Genomic DNA, 23,269 nt, shown 5'->3' on the forward strand with positions numbered 1-23,269 from the left:
TAAGTCTCACTGTACCCCTTGGTAAGTTCCTTGAGGGGTGTAGTTTCCCAAATAGTATGCCATGTGGGGTGTTTTTTGGTGTTCTGGCACCATGGGGGCTTCCTAAATGTGACATGCCCCGCAAAAACCATTTCAGCAAAATTCACTCTCCAAAATCCCATTGTCGCTCCTTCTCTTCTGAGCCCTCTAGTGCACCCACAAAGCACTTTACATCCACATATGAGGTATTTCCTTACTCGAGAGAAATTGGTTTACAAATGTGGGTTTTTTTTTTCTCTTTTTACCCCTTTTTGGTTTTTATTTTTTTTTTAATTTTCACCTCCCCTTTGCTGCTATTCCTGTGAGACACCTAAAGGGTTAACAGACTTTCTGAATGTCCTTTTTAATACATTGAGGGGTAAAGTTTTCTTAATTGGGTTCCATTATGGGTTATTTTTAACCCCTTAAGGACGCAGGACGTAAATGTAAGTCCTGGTGAGGTGGTACTTAACGCACCAGGACGTACATTTATGTCCTGTGCATAACCGCGGGCATCGGAGCGATGCCCGTGTCATGCGCGGCTGATCCCAGCTGCTGATCGCAGCCAGGGACCCGCCGGCAATGGCCGACGCCCGCGATCTCGCGGGCGTCCGCCATTAACCCCTCAGGTGCCGGGATCAATACAGATCCCGGCATCTGCGGCAGTTCGCGATTTAAATGAACGATCGGATCGCCCGCAGCGCTGCTGCGGGGATCCGATCATTCAGAACGCCGGACGGAGGTCCCCTCTCCTTCCTCCTTCCGGCTCCCGGCGTCTCCTGCTCTGGTCTGTGATCGAGCAGACCAGAGCAGGAGATGACCGATAATACTGATCTGTTCTATGTCCTATACATAGAACAGATCAGTATTAGAAATCATGGTATTGCTATGAATAGTCCCCTATGGGGACTATTCAAGTGTAAAAAAAAATGTAAAAAAAATGTAAAAGTAAAAAAAAAGGGAAAAATCCCCTCCCCCAATAAAAAAGTAAAACGTCCGTTTTTTCCTATTTTAAAAAAACATTTTTTATAGACATATTTGGTATCGCCGCGGGCGTAAATGTCCGAACTATTAAAATAAAATTGCGTTTTTCATTTTAATTTCCCCACAAAAATAGTGTTTTTTGGTTGCGCCATACATTTTATGATATAATGAGTGATGTCATTACAAAGGACAACTGGTCGCGCAAAAAACAAGCCCTCATACTAGTCTGTGGATGAAAATATAAAAGAGTTATGATTTTTAGAATGCGAGGAGGAAAAAATGAAAACGTAAAAATTAAATTGTCTGAGTCCTTAAGCCCAAAATGGGCTGAGTCCTTAAGGGGTTAACATTAAGACCCGCAAATTCACTTCAAAACTGAACTGGTCCCTGAAAAATTCACTTGAAAAATTGGAAAATTGCTACTAAACTTTGAAGCCCTCTGATGTCTTCAAAAAGTAAAAACATGTCATAGACATATTGCATATGTGAATCAATATATAATTTATTTGGTATGTCTAGTGTCCTTTCAAGCAGAGAGCTTCAAAGTTATAAAAAAAATTTCAAATTTTTCATGAAAATTGGGAATTTTTCACCAAGAAATGATGCAAGTATCGACAAAAATTTACCACTAACATAAAGTAGAATATGTCATGAAAAAACAATCTCAGAATCAAATTCATGAGTACAAGCATTCCACAGTTATTAATGCTTAAAGTGACAGTGGTCAGAATTGCAAAAAATGCTCTGGTCCGTAAAGTCAAAAGGGGCTTAGTTTCCAAGGGGTTAAAAGGATCAATTCTTAATATACAAATACATTAGGTAATATATTAGGTAGTAGGAGTCTCCTCTTTAATTAAAGGCTAATGTTCTTTTACCATCTGTTCTTATTGACTTATTGTAAACTGCAACATACAGAACGATAATGTACTGCATTAGGCATTGAACTTACTTATTCCATGTACAATTGAAAATAGCTTTTCCTGTCCATGCCATAGCCCATTCAAAGATTTATTATGGTAATATGCTTAATACATTAGATCTGGATTTTCGCTTAGGCCCAACAAAGCAACAATAAATATTTTCTAATGCCAACGTGTTCATCACTATGGACTAAAATATTAATAGGGTTAGATTATTTCGGTCCAAGTTTTGTATAATTAATGTAAACGCTCATGTATTTATAATACAGAAGATTGTTTCGTTTATGTTGCATATAAGCTGTTAACACAGCGATCAATGCTCTTCAGATGACGGTACTTTCCTAGGCAAAAAAATCACCATTGCTATTATATTTAACATGCAAGGCTTATATAACGTACCATCGACTTATACTGTGCAAAATATATATATTTTTTTTTTTTTTTTTTTTTTTTCTTTTTTATATTAATACAAATCCAGGGGATATAGATTAAACTGATGGCATTTCATCCATTGACAAAAACAAATGAAGAGATTAAGGAGCAGTACGTGCATGAGGATAAAATCCTTCATATCTGCTAAACAACCAAACATATTATATGAAATACCTGTATTATATGTAATAACAATTTTTTTTTTATTGAAGGAAAAAAAAACGTAGGTAATATCATATTTTCAAGAAGTTAAATCATTTTAGATTGTTTGTCTATAAAGATGTGAAACATCAGAACATACCTAGTGCTGATATTGTTTGATGAAGTCCCTGATGAGGACTACCGGAACGGAAGGAGAGGTTCTGCTTTTGTATTTATTTGTATTTGATGATACAGACAGTTTTGTGTAAATAGTTTACAGGCAGGGCTTTATTTGTCAATAGGCACCTGAGGGCCTGTGCAATACTATTTTTTCTGAGCAGATAAATATAAAATGTTGTGGGAAAAGTTCTAGGATATACAGTATACATGTATTCCTATAATGAACTGAAAAGCTCTGCACAAAACAAAACATTTATTCATTCTGTGTGATAAAGGTTCTCAGTGATAAATATTCAAAACATAATAAACAAATCAAAAGTATCAGCTCATCAGGGGTGTCAACTGTTGCTTTAGATGACCAAAAATCATAAACTAACAGTACAGTAGCCTATATTATGACCCTCAATAAAACCCCACAACCCCAATGTGTTTCTCCTCTCACAGTAATAGATTCTGGGGTTCATTAGGGGGTTACATACAGGATTGTTGACAAATAATTCCTTATTGATATCATGTCTAAAGATAATGGTACAAAAATCACCATGCATAAACAGGAGCATACTAGAGCTAGAGGTCCAAATTGGATTATTCACTCAGGTCCCCTTACATGATTATACAAATAAGTATCCTTACTGAATAGGGCCCGAATATAAAATGAAAAATCCCACCCCCCCCCACACACACACACTAGACGTCCCTGTAGCATCCAAGATAACTTGTGAGACCTATTATAGTAAATCTCTGCTCACTCTGGGCTAAATAGTTATGTGGGCAGTTCTTATCAGTGATTGACAGGTATTTGTCTTGTATACACATAGGAAGAGTTGTCAATCACTGAATGGGATCACCATTTGACTAGTTTGGTCTTTCTGGGCTAAGTAGTAAATTGGGTGGCCCTACTCTTCACCCACAGTTACTGCACATATACAACCAACTGTCAATCTCTGAGTAGGAACACCCACTTGACTACTTACTCTAGAATGAACAGAGATTTTAATGGAAACAAATATATATATATATATATATATATATATATATATATATATATATATATATATGTATATATATATATATATATATATATATATATATACTATAACAAAAACTATATATTCATTTGATCCGCATCAGCTGCTCTATAACATACTGCAGATTGAGCTACATTTCCAGTGTGACAGGTTCTTCTTAAAGGGGTTATCCAGGAAAAAACTTTTTTTTATATATCAACTGGCTCCAGAGAGTTAAACAGATTTTTAAATTACTTCTATTAAAAATTCTTAATCCTTTCAGTACTTATGAGCTTCTGAAGTTAAGGTTGTTCTTTTCTGTCTAAGTGCTCTCTGATGACACGTGTCTTGGGAACTGCCCAGTTTAGAAGAGGCTTGCTATGGGGATTTGCTTCTAAACTGGGTGGTTCCCGAGACACGTGTCATCAGTGAGCACTTAGACAGAAAAGAACAACCTTAACTTCAGAAGCTCATAAGTACTGAAAGGATTAAGAATTTTTAATAGAAGTAATTTACAAATCTGTTTAACTTTCTGGAACCAGTTGATATATATATATATATATATATATATATATATATATATATATATATATATATAAAGTTTTTTTTTTCCTGGATAACTCCTTTAAAAAACAAGATTTACAGATGACATTTGTTTTATTTGTTTTTAATCCTATACTTAAGATCACTTAACATGGCTTTATTTATGAGTAACTTTATACATGGAGTGAACTTTGAAGCTTGGCCTTTGTCATAACACAGAGAAAATAGACTCAAGCTGAATGTTAAACTCCATAAACAGCACTGACAGCTGCAAAACTGTGTTTAACTATTTTGGAAAACTCTTTCATTTTTCAATTGACCTGCCAGCCTGTTTTTGAGGCTTTGTGAATGATAGAGAGCCTGTCTAGTCACATCAATCTGTCTACAGATGCCAGAATGCCCTAACCACCAGAACAGATAAATGACCAAAAGAAGAGGAAATCTGATAAATATAGAATATTCACTTCAAAAGTGAGTTATAAAACAAGGTGACTTGTTCTGGGTTGCCATGGAGAGAGAATGTGGAATCTCCAATAAGAGGCAGAAAAAAAAATCAGAGGAAAACCTTAACAGAGAAAATTATTTGTAAGATTTCATACACATTGGTTGAATGTGCAATTTCTACCCAGTTTTATTGTTCATTGTGAAAAAATAAAATACATGTTGGTGAGGGGCCTGTTCCTAGGCACTTAATGTGTGCTTTCTGGTAGCAGTAGGAATAGAAAAGAAAGGTCACAAAGCAAAGATAAAAATAGCCCCTACCCCCCATACTATAATTCCAAGTTTTACCACCAAATGCAGAGATTTCCACTGTTTGCTTCCTCTCTTTGCCCTTTCTATGTAGTTCAGTCTGACAATTCTTCACCCATTGTCAGGCTGAGCTATAGTATTGCTCGCGAATATTCGCAATGCAAATATTATTCGCGAATATAGCACTATATATTCTCAATTACGAACATAATTTTTTTTCCCCACAGTACACATCACAGTGATCACCCCTCTCTGCTTCCAGCTTGTGTGGTGTAAAGAAGGCTCTAATACTATTGTGTGAGACTGGCGTGCGAATCTTCGTATATGCGATTTTTTGTATATGCTAATTATCGCATACGCAAAGTTTGACATATGCAAAAATAAAACGTGAATATTACAAATATGCAAATTTAGTGAATATATGACGAATATTTGTCCATATATTCACGAAATATTGCGAATTCGAATATGGCCTATGCCGCTCAACACTACTGAGCAACATAGGGCTCATCAGGAAACTAATTTATTAAGTCTTCGATCATTTTAAGGTATAGTTTAGCAAAGGAGGCTAAAAAGTATAATGACCTCTGTATCTCTGAAGGCATGTGTATATAATTTCTACAGCATACTATATTTGGTAGTATAATTCCAGAGTAGAATTCAACCAAGTGTGAATTCATTCACCCATGTAGCAATAAAGCTACGTTTTGGTTCTACAATGGAGCCATTTGCAAGCAAAGGCTCCATTGTAGAGACGAAACATCGCTGTATTGTCAGATTGGTATATCGATTTACACTTGGTTGAATTTTACCCTGAATGTGTGGAATGTTGCTTCCTTCTTGGATTCTACATGTTTTCCTGGACTATGGGTCTGGTCCCGGAGCTGAGCACCCGAATTGGATTATAAATCCTTTACTGAACTATATGTCCCAGCACTGTGCCCATCCAAATGTTTTTGCATGTACTGTACATACAGTACATTGGTCCATCACAAGGAAACAATGAAAGGGAGTCATTGTTATAGGGAACCAGGAATGGTCTGTTAACTGCATGCAGGCTCCTCACCTTTCCTATCTGTTCTGACTATAAGCTGTGAGGTTAGGAAAGAGGTAGGGACTATATCACAATTAGTGAATTGGAATCATGCCACATAAGAGGAAGGAGGAACTCAATAACCCTTATCCTTGTGTAAGCCACTGCGTATTGACTTACCGTATAGAGGGCAGGGGCTTGGGGAGATATGAGCGAACATCAGTTAGGAAGACCATAGAGGGAAGGCATTATAACTAAACAACTAGCATCTGTTTAAATAGTCATTTGTTCTACAGGAGATCCAGGACAGGTAGTCAGGGCCTCTATTACTAGCAGAATAAGTAGCTGCTTGCTCCCGTTATATTATTAACTGCACTATTAATATAGACAGGGATTAATTAAAGTACATGAAGGCAGGTTATTTTAAGGACTCCCCAGGCCTCGGTGCACAACTTCAGCACAGTCTTAGTAATGGTACAATTTCTCTGGAGTAGAGCATTCCAACAATTTCTTGAAAACCAATATAACAATTGATTGGACCAACTAAATAAGGGCTTCTTTACTTGGGGACCACAAACCTTCATGTGGTCTGACTTTTTGCTCAAAAGTGAAGCTTAACCCCTTAAGGACCCGGGGTTTTTCCATTTTTGCATTTTCGTATTTTTGCATTTTCATTTTCCTCCTTACCTTTAAAAAATCCTAACTCTTTCAATTTTGCACCTAAAAATCCGTATGATGGCTTATTTTTTGCGCCACCAATTCTACTTTGTAATGACGTCTGTCATTTTACCCAAAAATCTGCGGTGAAATGGAAAAAAAAATCATTGTGAGACAAAATTGAAAAAAAAAAAAAACGCCATTTTGTAAATTTTAGGGGCTTCCGTTTCTACAAAGTACATTTTTCAGAAAAAATGACACCTTCTCTTTATTCTGTAGGTCCATAAGATTAAAATGGTACCCTAATTATGTAGGTTTCATTTTGTCGTACTTCTGGAAAAAATCATAACTACATGCAGGAAAATGTATACGTTTAAAATTGTCATCTTCTGACCCCTATAACTTTTTTTATTTTTATGCGTAAGGGGCATGTGATTGAAATTTTATAGTGGTACCCTTTTTCGCATTGATAGGGCTTATTGATCGCATTTTATAATTTTTTTCATGATATAAAAAGTGACCAAAAATGCACTATTTTGGACTTTGGAATTTGTTTGCGCGTACGCCATTGACTGTTCAGTTTAATTAACAAGATATTTTTATAATTCGGACATTTCCGCATGAGGCGATACCACATATGTTTATTTTTATTTTTATTTACACAGTTTTTTTTTTAAAGGGGGGTGATTCAAATGGGTTAAAGGGGTTATTCGGTGCTTAGAGTCCCGCCGCTGGGGACCCCCGTGATCTTGCATGCGACACCTCGTTTGTAATCAGTCCCCGGAGCGTGTTCGCTCAAGGTCTGATTACTGGCGACCACAGGGTCGGTGGCGTGTGACGTCACACCTCCGCCCCTGTGTGACGTCACGCTCTGCCTCTTAATGCAAGCCTACGGGAGGGGATATGACAGATATCACGTGTTCGCTCCGGGGACTGATTACAAACGGGGTGCCACGTGCAAGATTATGGGGGTCCCCAGCAGCGGGACTCCTGCAATCAGGCATCTTATCCCCTATCCTTTGGATAGGGGATAAGATGTCTAAGCACCGGAGAACCCCTTTAAATGATCTCTATTCACTTTTTTTTTCACTTTTTTTTTTTGCAGTGTTATTGCTCCAATAGGGACCTATAACACTGCACACACTGATCTTTTACATTGATCAGTGGTTTCTCATAAGAAACCACTGATCGATGATTCTGCCGCTTGACTGCTCATGCCTGGATCTCAGGCATTGAGCAGTCATTCGGCGATCAGAGACCAGGAGACAAGGTAGGAGACACTCCTCGTGTCCTACAGCTATTAGGGACGCCATGATTTCACCGCGGCGATCCCAAACAGCTCCCTGAGCTAACTGGCAGTGATTTAGTTTCACTTTAGCCGCAGCGTTCAACTTTGAACACCGCGTCTAAAGGGTTAATAGCGTGCGGCCCCGCGATCAATGCCGCACACTATTAGCCACAGGTCCCGGCCGTTGTCTAACAACGGCCGGGCCCGACCCGCTATGATGCATGGCCCCACATTATAGAACGGGAGCGGACTCAGGACATACAGGTACGTCCTGGGTCCTTAACAGGTTAAAGGGGTACACTGGTGGAAAACATTTTTTTTTTTAAATCAGCTGGTGCCAAAAAGTTATACACATTTGTAAATTACTTCAATTAAAAATCGTTAAAAATGAATTCTTCCAGTACTTGTCAGCTGATGTATGCTCCAAAGGAAGTTGTGTAGATCTTTCGTCTGTTCACAGTGCTCTATGCTGATACCTCTGTCCATGTCAGGAACTGTCCAAAGCAGGAAAGGTTTGCTATGGGCATTTGCTACTACTCTGGACAGTTCCTGACATGGACAGAGGTGTCAGCAGAGAGAACTGTGGTCAGACAGAAAAGAAATGCACAACTTCTTCTGAAGCCTACAGCATCTGATAAGTTAAGATTTGTAATAGAAGTAATTCACAAATCTGTTTAACTTTCTGGCACCAGTTGATTTAAAGAAAAAAAATGTTTTTCACTGGAGTACCCCTTTAAAGATAACATGAAGGAAAAGTTGCTGAGTTGCCCATAGCAACCAATCAGATTGCTTCTTTCAGTTTTGAAAAGGCCTCTGAGAAATGAAAGAAGCGATCTGATTGGTTGCTATGGGCAACTTTTCCTCTGGGCAGGTTTTGATAAATCTCCCCATTAGTGTTTTGAGAAAAAATTCGGTATCATTTCTATTTTATTTATTTTCATTTCTGTTCACTTTGAGCTTAGGAGTCCAGTGGGTGGTCCAGAGAATATTGCTACCTCTGTATTGATGCTTATAGACATCTGTCAATCATAAAATGACAACACCCACTGGACTCGTGAGCCTACAATGAGAAGGGATTTCAATCAGCAGGTTACGAGTTATATTAATCCTTTTGCACAAACCTTTCTATCAATCTGTTCAGGTTGGACAAAATTTTCATGATGTCAGGTTCGGATGTTTCGCTGAGACCAGATTATCTGGTAAAATAGTGAATAACAATGCACGTAACAATGCCTCATCTGTTTGCATTGATCTTTTTTTCTGGGGTGGGGAAGTAAAGCTTTACTTTTTTTTAGTAACATGAGGCTCATGTGATCAGGACTATATGTTCTTCCAAGGGTCTCTTAAATCTTTCAAATGCTAGAACAGAATAAATGCTGTTTTAATATAAATCATTAATGTATAACCTAAAAAACAGTAGTGTCTCAGATCTTAATCCCTTTAATAAAGTTTTGTTTATGTATTTTTTCATGAAAATCTATTTCACAAAAAATAATATTGATGTTGATGTTTTAATTGTAAATACAGTTTAGCATTTTTATTTATGATTCTGAATTCAAATTACATTTTCATTTACACTTCTGAGACCAAGAATAATTTGTTAGATTATTTAAACTTTTACATATGTTGCAATAATACTAACCTGGGGCTGTACAACCAAATCCAAAAGTGCCATGTTTTTGGCCACTAAGTGATGGGGCCTAAGCCATTTGGCATGTCTATCTGAGTACTGCGTCTAGTATGAATCATTCAGCCTAGTTGTCTCCATTTTTGGACTCATTTTGTTAGCACAGTTAATTGATACATTTTTAATGGTTTGAATAAACCTTTTATATATTGGAAGTTGGAAATTTGTGTTCTTCCTTTTACATTTTAAATCACTGATTTTTTGTTTTTGTTACTAAGTAACTAATTTCTCATATAATTAGATTTATTGACAAAAAATGACAACACCCTGATAAATATGTCAGATTGATGAAAAGCTCCGGATACAGTTACATGTATGGGACACAGATATGTAAATCTTTATAGGTGTGGTCTGACTACCCACTGGGTCTTGCAACAAGAGGTTGCAAAAGTGTTTTCCCTGCTGTCCTATAAAAATACTCTCAGAAGCTACTTTTGGATAGTGTACCTCTTGGTGAGAGATCATTGACTGCTAGACTTACCTGCTGCCTCTTGACAACACCATTCTGTTGTGATAATAGGGGACTATAGCCCCAAGCTTTAACCCCTTCCCACTATAGGATGCATGCATACGTCTTAGCGATCTCCGGCACTTCTGCGGGCAACGCAGGAAATCGGCGGCGGGACCCGGCTGTCAATGACAGACAGAGTCTCGCCGCAGCTGCCAAAGCCGCGATCGTGCCAGTCTTGGCAGCATTAACCCCAGAGATGCTGTGATCAATCCTGATCACGCATCTATGTTGTTGACAGGGGAGTGCGCTAAGATCACGGGTCGCCGTTGGTTGCTATGGCAGCAGGAGGTCAGGTCAGACACAGATGGATCGCACAGGCTGTACACCGTGCAGCTGATCGAGTCATACTGTGTTGCAGTACAAATGTATTGCAGCATAGTATAACCTGTAAAAATTGTAAAAAAAATTTTATAAAAAGTTCTTCAATAAAAGTATGACGTGTAAAAAATAAAATAAAAAAATGCCCCTTTCCCAATAAAAGCCCTGTATTATCACCAAAAAAGATCACAAACACAAATCATATACATAATAGGTATTGCCACTTCCATAATGATGTGTACTATAAATCTATAATATAAATTATCCCTCACGGTGAACGCCGTAAAAAAAAAAAAAAACAACAAAAAAAGCCTAAAATTCACCAATTTTGGTACAAATAGCGGAATTAAAAATGATCAAAAGCTAGCACGTATCACAAAAATGACACCAATAAAAAGTACAGCTCATCCCACAAAAAATAAGCCCTTACTCAGTGGCGTCGGACAAAAAAAAAAAAAGTTACGGCTGTTGGAAAATGAATGGAAGAAAAATTATTTTGTTCAGAAAAGGAACATAGAAAGCTATATAAAATAATTGTAAGTTTAAAAAAACTAAGGAAATTTTCCAGTTTTTCCTCAATATTTTGGAGTTTTCCACAAAAAATGCGGCATGTGTCAACAAAAATGCACCACTCAATGGTTATCTTTGTGTTTATAATTGTAAAAGGCCATGCACAGATTCAACGGTAAGGACATTTAAAGGGAAACAAAAACGTTTTATACACCTTTTAAGGAAATTATATTATCTATTCCCAATCTTTCTATATTAGGCAAAGTGTCTCTTCTGGAGGTCCCATCATTTCTATGCCTTACATAGTGTAACACTCGTTTTTCAGTAGACACTAGTGGTAGTGGATCCGCTGGACCTGTGTGGCTGATGACATGGACCGTACCAGGGAGCGGAGTCTAAGGTGTCGCTGGTTTTCACCAGAGCCTGCCGCAAAGTGGGAAGGACTTGATCAGTTAGGCGGCACCCAAGTCGCTACCCCTGGCATGGCTCGACCACAGGTGGCTGAGGAAATTCGAGGCACAGGTAGGATACGGCAGGTGGCAGAATAGTAGAAGGCCAGGGCAGGTGGCACTGTAGCGTAGTAGCAACGTAGCAGGTAGGTGCAAGGTCAGGTCAAGGAGCAAAGAGGACGATAAACAGCAAAGCAATACTCAGTAATGCGTTCTCTCAGGCACTGGGGCTACAAAGATCTGGCAGGGAAGTGTGTGAGGGGGAGGAATTTATTAACTGAGCAACAGGTGTTACTTAATTAATGGGCGCACTGGCCCTTTAAATCTCAGAGCTCAGGTGCGCGCGCCCTTGGGGATGGGGACATGCGTGCCGGAGCAGAGAGGCAGAGGAGGAGGCAGGAGGAGCAGGAGGTGAGTGACGGACTGGGATTTGCATGCGGGCGCGTCCTGCGATGCGAATCCCAGCCCCGCGGCAGCAGAAGGAGACTTGGCCATGCGCTCACTGCCAGCTTGTGCAGCCAGAGCGCAGATCCTAACACATAGACCATTGATTTTAATAACAGTTAACATGTCATGCTTTATTTCCCCATTGGTGGTGCTGCAGGGAAACATAACACTTATTAGAGGGTTCATGCCTTAAAATCAGCTTACTATTATTAGACAAAAAGGTATTGTCCAAGTGAAATAGCATTAAAAAAAAACTTGTATAGAGTATAAATACTCTTTATTAGAAATGTTGACTTCAAAAAGGGAGCTGCATGTTAAAATTTATCTGCAAAAATCACAATCACAATATTGAGTGAAGATATGCTTAGAACTACTGTCAAAAAAGATAACACTCATGTAGATATGATACAGTATTTTGCTAAATGAAACAAACTGTGTTATTGTTACTATTGTTAAAGGGGTACTCCGGTGCTCCAGTGTTCAGAACATTTTGTTTAGAGCGCCCGGAGCTGGAGGCCGTGATCGTGATGTCACGTCCACACCCCCTCCGTTCATGTCTATGGGATGGGGCCTGTCTGTCTCCCATAGACATGAATGGAGGCAGTGTGGAGTGATGGCAAGAGGGGGTGGCCGTGATGTCACGACCACTGTCGCAGGAACCCGGCATTTGCTTAGAACCACAGCAGGACCCCCGTGATCAGACATCTTATTCCCTATCCTTTGGATAGGGGATAAGATGTCTAGCAGGGGAGAACCTCTTTAAGAGTCCTATTAAAAGAAATGTGCAATGTTGGCCCTTATTTACTAAGAGTGGAGTGTAGGTTTCTTTGTGGGTTTTAATTCCCTTCAATTTATTTTCCACAGTATTTACTAAGCTTTCCCTACATTTTCCACTTTCCCTACATGTTGCTTTTTTTTTTACACATGATCTGACCTGTAGGGTTTTCCTCAGCTGAAATCAACCACATTTTCTGTGGAAACTTTAGTAAATATGTTGAGATTTTGTGAAAATGTCTGGAACAAGCCCTTTTTCTGTGACCACGCCCCCTTTTCCCGATGACCAAAATGGAGAGTTAGTTGGGTTTTTTCATTTCAGGCGCAAATTCAGGCGCAGACAGAATTTCAGGTGCAATGCGCCTGAAAATGGCGCACGACCCGACAAAACATGTCGGGTTTGCAATAGTAAATGAGGGCCATTATGTTTCTCTTCTTGTCTGAGTTTTCTGCCTAAATTATCAGCTACTTATTTTTAAGATTCTACATTTTTCAATCTACTTTTTTTTTTACATCAGCAATGGGTACAGACCATTTGATGAAATGTTTGATCATACTGAGCCTAAGGAAGATAGACTACCAGCTTGCTCTTCTTTAAAGATGACCTCAATAGTCCTGAAGATATCTTGTGTTACCTTATATTTGATTTAAAAAAAAATGTCCCAGTCAGATTTGCAAATGGGTTTTACTAACATGACTTTCAAAGTGCATCAGTTTCCATGAACTGCTTACTGTGCTTAAATATTCTAATAAAATGTATTTATTGTTTTTATTTATTTGATTTCTATTCCATGGATCTCAGGGACTATACTATGTTGCACATTTAATAAAGAGGTCTTCCCATCTCAAATTGTTATTGCTGAGCTTGGCGACATTTGGATGCTCTGTAAAGAACAAATGGCGCTCTGAAAGCACCTGCACAGTTCACTTTACTTATTGTAGGGTGTAGTTTACCATTGTTTTTTGTCAGATCCCTACTGATCAGCATAATATTTCCTATCCTCTGTAAAGAAGATAACTATTTAAGATTGGCATCCAAAAGTTTGATTGAAATACACCAAATTTACTAAAAGACGTGCACCATTTAGAAATGTAACTCATGATGGAGTGTTCTAAAGAAAAAAAATAAAATGTTAATTTATCCATGAACAAAATTTGGACTATTTTCTGGCATCAGTATTAATAAATCTTTCTAAAAATTGTGGACCATGATCACTTTTTACAATTGTTTTTAAAACTAGTGCTACACCATTATTTGCAACTTTTCAAAATTCCAAAACTTGAGTTACCAACAAGAACCTTTCTTAAAAGAGATTAAATCAGTTAATAAATAATAAATAATCTATATATATAAAACTCAACGTGTGTGTGTATGTATGTATGTGTGTATGTTCCAGCATCACGTCCAAACGGCTAAAGATATTAACATGAAACTTGGCACACATGTTACTTATATGTCAACAACAAACATAGGATAGGTGATTTAACCCTTACTCACCCCCATTTGCCAGGAGCGGGGTTTATGTTTAAAGTCCTATACAAGTCTATGGGAAATATATATTACTGCATAACTTCAAAACGGCTGGAGATATTTCGATAATACTTGGTCACATGTTTACTGATATGTCCACTTAAAATATAGGATAGTTAATTTAACCCTTAACTACCCCCATTTGTGAGGGTTGGGGGTTTTGTTTAAAGTCCCATGCAAATCAATGGGAAATGTATGTTCCCACATAACTTCTGTACAGCTGGAGATATTTCCATACCTGGTCACATATTACAGGTCGGAATATGAGGACGGGATTTGAGGTCAAGATAGGAGGTCAAGATAGGAGGACGGGATGGTCGGGATAGGAGGTCGAGTTAGGAGGTCGGGATAGGAGGTCGGGATAGGAGGACAGGATAGGAGGACCGGGATAGGAGGACCGGGATGGGAGGACAGGGATAGGAGGACGCGATAGGAGGACGCGATAGGAGGACAGGATAGGAGGACGGGATAGGAGGACGGGATAGGAGGTCAAGATAGGAGGACAGGATAGGAGGTCGAGATAGGAGGACTGGATAGGAAGTCGAGATAAGAGGACAGGATAGGAGGTCGAGATAGGAGGACTGGATAGGAGGTCGAGATAGGAGGACGGGATAGGAGGTCGAGATAGGAGGACGGGATAGGAGGTTGTGATATGAGGACGGGATAGGAGGATGGGAAAGGAGGATGGGAAAGGAGGAAGAGAAAGGAGGACGGGAAAGGAGGACGGGAAAGGAGGACGGGATAGGAGGACGGGAAAGGAGGTTGAGATAGGAGGTCGGGGAAAGGAGGTCGAGATAGGAGGACGTGATAGGAGGACGTGATAGGAGGACGGGATAGGAGGACGGGATATGATGACGGGATAGGAGGTCAGGATAGGAGGTCGGCATATGAAGTCAAAATCTTCTTCCTTTGTTTATTTTCCTCCCCAACAAGGATTAGGAAGGAAAAACCGGGCAACGCCGGGTACTCAGCTAGTATAATCTAAAATAGGTTTATAAGTATTATTATTATTTTTTTTATATTTATGAATTCTTTTACTTCCCAGAAGATCTCAACACAGTGCTCCCTACTACCACATCTGTCCATGTCAGGAGTCATCTAGAGGAAGAGAACAATGTGGATTGCAATTTTTAACTTGTTTCTGCTCTGGAAAGTTCCTGACACTGACAGAGGTGGCAGCAGGGAGCACTGTGTCAGACTAAAAATACCTACACAACTACATAAGGCCACCTACAGAGTATATAGCAGCTGTGAAATACTGGAAGGCTTGAAATTTTTTTTCCCTTTTTTTTTTATAGAAGTGATTTACAAATTTGTTTAACTGTCCGACACCAGTTGATTTAATGTTAAATGTATAATAATAACATGATAATAATAATAATAATAATAATAATAATTATTATTATTCATAATAATATTACTACTACTACTATTATTAATAATAATAATAATAATAATAACAAAGTCGAGGCTCTAAGAAATTGCTAATTTCTGCAGACCTGTCACCCAAAACACCTAAGCAAATATCTTTTTTAAAGGCTTCTACAATCTCCTATCTAAGCCAGAAATGGAATGGAACCATGGGATGAAACAGTTTCTGCTACTTAGCCAGGAAGAGATGGACTCCAGCTGGGTCTCTCCTACAGATGATCTCTGCCTTCCGTAAGATAAGTTTCTTTTACTTTGAGCAAAAACATCACACATTCAGGCATGCCAATGGGATTTACTAAGATGGCAGTGGAAGTAAATGGAGTTTAGAAGTTTTAAATGGACCCATATAAAAGAAATCAGATTTATGCTGCTTCCCAGAATCAGTATATGTAAAGTTAGATTCAGAGTTTCAGAGCCGCATTAAAAGAACTGACTAAACTTGTGTTTTTAAGCCATTCTTTTCACATCTCCATACAATTACTTATAGTGAACCTGTCAGTGCTCCTGTCATGTCTGTTTTAGTTAATACTTTATTTCCCATAAAATAACAGTTCTGGAGTATCTTTTCTTAGTAACCTGTAATGTTAATGCATTTGCAAATGTATAACTAAGTTGACAACTACCATTAGGATAATTTCTATTATATTTTTCTACCAGTCAGTGCCTTTCATACATATGAATGGTGTTGTTGGTGCAGCATGTGCATGGATTTCTGTATGCCCCATGCAGATAAATGGGATAGTCACAGACATTTCTGCAATGAATCGGTCATGTGTGAACTTAACCTTACAATTGCTCTTTAGCAGGTTGTGTGCATTTACAGTCTAACTCTATCATCAAAGATTACCAAGCAGAAGGCTATTGGGCTTTTCCAGTTAGGAAAACCCTTGCCACTAAGCTTCTGTCGTGACTATGGCTGATCACTATCAATTCTTTCAGTCTCATTGAAAGTGCCCATTCATCTTCAAAAGCTGTCTGTAGGGATGAGCTAATCGAATCTGACGAATCCAAATTCATTATGAATTTCATGAAAAATTTGATTTGGAACTAATGTGAATATCGTCGCAATTCAATAACGTGAAACAGTTAATTAAACTCCATTTAGTGCGTTCCAGGCTCCAGGGCATCTAAAATGGTGGATCCATGTGAGGACATGGGGCAAGGAATCCTGGGAAGGCGGGAACAAGGGTAGGTGGGATTACCCTGAATCACATGCAGTATGCAGCCTATCTTATGCTGTGGGTTCAGCTCCACTATTTAGTGAGGACAATCTAGAGGACAGTCAGCAATTACTGCCAAGCCAAGGAGTGGAGGAGACATCTGCCACTTCCTCTGCTAGGCGGACAAGTAGTGATGAGGAGAGTGGCGTGGGAGGTGGTGTTGCAAGCGTTCATCGTCCTGAAGCAGACAATGTTGAGGAACCAGAGGAGGACATCAGTGATGTGTAGACACAACTTATAATAATGATGAAGCCGATTGCAGGTTGCCCTTGAGGCAGCAGCTGAGCCATGAAGGTGGTAGCATGGTTGGCAGTCAGCATGGTGGCAGAAGTGGAAAGTCTGGAGCCAAACATGCCTCGGGTGGACCACCTGCATTGCCGCAGCCTACCTTCCCGTGAGGTAGTGAAACAGGGGTTCCTGGAGTCGGTGGCAGTAGCAGTCAAACAGTGCAGACTGTTGGTCGGAAAATCAGTTACTTGGCGGTGTGACAGTTTTTCATCAAGCATCCGCAGGAGGTGAAGCGTGGCCAGGTTCCTAATGTTGGCATCATGGCCTTGGGTAAACATATGCAGCATCACCATAAAGCGGCCTGGGAGAACCGTGGCTCTGATGTGGTGGTCCAGCCTGCTGCATCACCCAGTGGTACGCCGCTCCCTCTTTCAGCCCTCCAAGGCTCTACCACCTCAGCCGAATGGAGCTGTGTGTCATACCCATCTTCTGTTGCTCCAGATGCTCCTGCTCCTCCTACTTTGAGTCAGTCAATCTGCCAGCAATCCATCGGTGAAACTATGTCCAAGAGATAACAGTATGCACTCTTTGATCCAACAGCGCAGAAGCTGAATGTGCTCCTGTCCAAGTTGTTGGTGCTGCATTCCCTCCCTTTTCAAGGGGTGGACTCTGCACTTTGTGCCGAGCTGAGGTGGAGAGTCCCAAGCCATCATTTCTTTGCAAAGAAGGCAGTATCAGCCCTGCACAATTTTGTGGAACAGAAGGTGGGCCAGTCCTTGAGCCTGTCGGTGTGTACCAAAGTGCATGGCAGCGTCAACCAGTGGAGCTGTAACTACGGTCATGAACAATTCATGTCCTTTATGGCCCACTGGGTGAATGTTGTTGCAGAACCCCACCTTCCCATAGACTTTCCTTGAGGGGACGGGCGTGACATCACGAGGGGTCGGGCGTGACGTCACGAGGGATCGACCTCGAACACAGAAGCCCGCACACAGCGTTCGGGGTAATAAACTTCCAGACGCTGCGAGCGGAGTTCCGGAAGGCAGGGCAGCGGAGAACCCCTTTAAACAACCTACCGATCCCTTCCCTGACACCAGGGTCATCTCCATACACATTAAATGCTTGGCCAAAAACAGACTGAGCTGACTTTTCACTAATATATATGTGGACCTCCAGAGAAGTGGATACCTTGATGAAATAAACTCTTTATAGTGCCCCTAAGCACAACATTTTAATTCTCAAATTAAAAGGACAGAAATACCCATGTATGTGAAACACAACCCTTTTGTACTAGTTCTACATAGTATAATTTCTCCACAACAGCTCTCAAAATGCAAGAATGAATTCTTTCACCGTTCACATGGGTGGTCTTACATCACATTTTTTAAGTGGATAATTCTGCATTGAACATTCCAAGAAAATTGGAAAATTCCAAAATAGTTTTAATAAGTAATGACAGCAAGTTTATGAAGAGGTGAGCTGGTTTTTAACTTTTTATTACAAGTGTTGAAGTAGAATCAAAGCTACGATAGGACCAGCAGGGGAACAGTAAAAGGTAAGTATGGTTTTTATTTCTATTTTACCAGGGCTCAGCACCCTATTTTTTGTCATCAGCACTATAATACACCTTTAAATTTAAAGCAAGGCACATACAGGACAAAAAGGTAGGGGTCACACCATTTGGTATTTTGGCATTATGTAAACACCAATGCTTTATGCCAAAGCTTCTTCAAGTGTTACACTCAGCAGAGTAGTCTTAATAATTAATATTTATATGAATTATTCTGCATCATAATAGACTTAGCCTAGGACTCTCAGACTTTGAGATTGTTATTGAGGGTTATTGAGATTTAGGTCCAACTCCCACTATCTGTATTGTGGATAACTGCTTCTAGACCAGACTCAGTGCCCCCTTTTCTAATCAGAGAGGGATATAGAAAGAAAAGGGAGTACAGCCCCTCATGTAAACCTGTGGGTATAGTGTATGGTGAGTTTCAGGATTAAGAACTCTCACCTGGTAAGTCTAGGTAAAAGGCATATCACCCCTGCAACTGGGGTATTCGTGGGAATACAGGCCGGAGGAGCTTGACCAGGAGCCGTGGCAGCGGTTCCAGTATTGAAAGTATAAAGGAAAAAAGTACATCCATGAGCAAGATGCGTTTCGGGTATAATCTTACCCTTTTTCAATTGCAGATGTCTCATCTGCAATTGAAAAAGGGTAAGATTATACCCGAAACGCGTCTTGCTCATGGATGTACTCGCTGACTGTCTTTTCAATAAAGTACGACTGTGTTAATTATACTAGTCACTTCTACTTTATATGGGATAGGGTCATCTCTTGGAGGTTTTTTTTTTTTTTATCTTCCTTTTTACCCTTTTCTAATCAGACACATTTTTGTTTTATGAGTACATGCCAATTTAAAAGCTATAACGTCTTTTCTGGTTTGGACATTTTAAAATTAAATTAAATAAATCAAAATAAAAAAATGTAAATAAACAAATGGATTAAATATATATATATATATATATATATATATATATATATATATATATATATATTGGTTTCTAAGTTACATTCTGTTTTTGGAAGAAAAAAGATAAGGTCATTTAAATACTTTATGTTTTCTATTCAATTTTCTTAGACAAAGCCAGGAGTAGATTCAAAGGGAATAAGAACTATAAAGGCAGGACTTCTAGTTCTTCTTGGCTGACCCACTTCTGGCTTTGACTCAAAAAAACTGCATCAAAAACTGCATTAAACAAGTTTCAGCAAGCATCTAACACTCCTGTAATGGAAAGCAAAGTTGTAATTTTAGTTTCATTATAGCTCTGACTGTTTCTCAGAACTTTACATGTAGAGTAAGTATTCATAAGATTTTACATTCCTTTAGAATATATTGAAATACATAGCAAGACACTAATAAACCTTCTGTCATATCAAATATTGGAAACATTGTTTGTTTGTCATTAGATATACTGTAATAATCGTTACGATAATATGCAAAGTATTTTCACATTTATCCGCGCCGCTTTATTTCGCACACATTTGGGAACAGGCTTTCTTTTGCTATTACAGGTGAAAACGTGTCAGTCACATTAATTTGTCTCAATGGGAGCGTGCAATGAAAAATATATTCCATTTTGTAAATTAGCAGGTTGGTAAATCATTAATACATTAGCATTGGCTGAGATGAGAGAATTGCTTTGAATGCACAACTGGATGCAGTCTCATTTTATGGTTACTATATGATTTTCATGTTAAGCAAAGTCAACTTTGCAAGTCGCTGAACAATTTTTAAAATGTGAAATCTATCATCATCGCCATCTCCTTATATATAATTAAAGGGGCTTTCAGGTCTTATGTAAATAAAGCACAATTGTTAAATAGTGAGACATTATGCAACTTTTTATTATACTGTATGCAGAAGAACTTCGTCATTATTAATCTTCCTGTTTGCTATGAATTAATAGAAACATAATCTACATTTGGGAGCTAAAGATAGGCCATAATTTAAACCTGTACACACAAGTCATGTGACCAAAGGTCCCCATATTGTTCTAAGTCCAACAGCTGCAAGGAATACCGTACTTTCTGAATAGATTTTTTGTGACTGCCAGGTTGTGGTTGGGGTCAATTGTGGTACCCTATTTACTCACATTATCTGAAATATCTGCAGTGCAGAACGATACCCTGTAGTGTGAGACAGTGATATTTGGCCATAAAACCATTGTCAGGGCCAAAGTCACTATAACCTGAATGCAGTATTCTGGTGTACTAATGTTTTTAAATAGTTTTCTGAACATGTTGTAAAAATTTGAAAAAGTGATATTTACCTACCCTGGTTCCCCTGAAGTTTCCATTGCAGTTAATTCCAGTCCCCCGCAGCTTGTCTTTTTTTCCCCTGCTCCCAAGACAAGGAGTTGGAGCTGGTCCTGCTCGCTCAGCCAATTACTTACCATAGTGGTGTCTCATCATGGCCTGTAACTGGTTGAACGGGCAGATCTTTTTCCAATTTCCATTTTCAGAAACAGAGAGAAGGGATGTGCATTGGGGTCTGAAAGGAGCTTCAGCAGGATTTGTGGGGGACCAGGGTAGGTAATTATCGCTTAAAGAAAAAATATTACACAAAAAATTCCCTTTTAGTCAGCTTAGAGTTGAAGTCAGTAGCTCCCAATATATTGTCTAAATTAGTGGTCTCCAAACTGTAGGCCTCCATATGTTGCAAAACTGCAACTCTTAGTATGCCCGGACAGCCAACAGTTTTGTTAAGAGTTGTAGTTTTGCAACGTCTGGATGGTCAGAGTTTGGAGACCACTGGTCTAGATTCATACTTTGACAGGACATGTTCTCATCCTCCAAATGTATAAAACTCATTTAAGCCCTTAAGGGCATGTGCCATAAATGTATGGCAGGACAGCAAGTAACGTAGCGCACAGCGCCATACATTTACGGCCTGGCTATGAAACGAGCGCAGGAGCTGTGTTCGCTTCATGCACGGCGGGTCTCAGCGGCAGCCAGTAGCCGTGGACCCACCGCTAATGACGGACGTCATCGATCGCGCTGGTGTCCACCATTAACCCCTCAGATGCCGTGATCAGTACAGAGGTCATACTATAATTATTTGTAAACAAATAGTAAACCCAACTAATAGTTGTATATTAGTTACGGAGATGAGTGATGGTGTAAGTTTCCTTTTTTTTTTTTTTTTTACAGTTTCCCGGACTAAATAAAGATTCTTTTGATGAAATGCTGTTGGTATTCACTGATTTGCCAATATCTATTTTTAGCTTGCTATATTCAAATGGTTTAAAGGGAATCCGTGAGCAATTTTTACCCCTCCCCCCCCCTCCAATCAGCTGAAAGCTCTAGATAGGAGACATTGTAAATCATTACACATGTACTTGTTGATGTTAGTGCTGTAGTAGATTGCTTAGAAATATTTATGTTAGATAGTAGTATCATAAAAAAAAAATATATTTTTATTTTTGTGCAATAATAATATCACAAGTGTCCACTGGGTGTTTCCTGATATTTCGGCAGTATACACTCCCCTTTGCTCTTGCAGGACAGCTGTGGTCGCCCTGTGCCATGTGGGGTATTACCATTATCAAGGGAAGTGCTCTAGAACTCACTTAAAAAAGAAAGAAAGGTCTTGGGGGGGGGGGGGGGGGTCATCGGCTTTCCGGGCTTGCTGGGAGTTGTAATTTGGACCAGCTAAAGGTCCACAGTTCAGAGACCACTGATCCAAAGGTATGATTAACATTAACTGCTTGTTAGTTTGCAAGTTGTTAACAACAAGTAGCAATTCTGTATATAGTAGTGATAGGGAAAATGTAATGACCAAGTTGCACTACTGGTAGCAGGGCAAGAGGCACAAGCTGACAATGGCAACAGCTGCATAAAGTATGCTGAGTGCTTGAATGCATAGATAGGTAGTGAGCCTGAAAGGAACAGAAGTCTATCTAGTGCAATCTTTTCTTCTGCAGTGTTAATCCAGAAAAAGGCAGAGCTAAGATACAATTTCCTAATTTTGGAAGAAAGATTATTTCCTTTTTTAATTTTTTTAACTTTCATTGTAGTGTTTGTTGCAGGTTTTTTAGCCAAAGCCAGATATGGGTCCAGCATGAAGTAGAATTAAACATTTTTCCCTTACATGTCTTATTGCTCTTGAATCCACTTTTGGCTTTTTCTCCAAAACTTTTCTGAAAAACTGACACAAAAACTGCAGCATTTTTGCTTTTTGTGTAATTCTCCTAAATTGGGCAACCCCTGGACCAATGACCTATCTTCAGGTCACTTTCAACACCCATGACGGTAAATTTTACAGGGTGATTAGTTTCCAACAAAAGTAAATTATATTAAAGGGGTATTGTAATGGAAAATGTTTTCAAATCAACTGGTGCCAGAAAGTAAAACAGATTTGTGAATTACTTCTATTTAAATCCTTCAAGTACTTATCAGCTGCTGAATGCTGTGTAGTTCTTTCCTGTCTGACCACAGTGCTCTCTGCTGACACCTCTGTCCATATCAGGAACTGTCCAAAAGCAGGAAAGGTTAGCTACAAGGATTTTGCTCTTGCTCTGGACAGTTCCTGACATGAACAGAGGTGTCAGCAGAGAGCAGTGTGGTCAGACTGAATACACAACTTCCTCTGGAGCATACAGCAGCTGATAAGTAGTGGACGGATTAAGATTTTTAAACAGAAGAAT

At 39.2% G+C, this 23,269-nt stretch overlaps 1 protein-coding gene across 1 annotated transcript in view; it reads right to left on the minus strand.

Annotated features, from left to right (window-relative positions):
• The window catches only part of CADM2 (cell adhesion molecule 2), a 486,710-nt gene that overhangs the window by 105,774 nt on the left and 357,667 nt on the right, over positions 1-23,269 (minus strand). The window lies entirely within an intron of this gene.

Source organism: Hyla sarda, chromosome 2, assembly GCF_029499605.1.
Source record: "Hyla sarda isolate aHylSar1 chromosome 2, aHylSar1.hap1, whole genome shotgun sequence".
NCBI lineage: Eukaryota > Metazoa > Chordata > Amphibia > Anura > Hylidae > Hyla > Hyla sarda.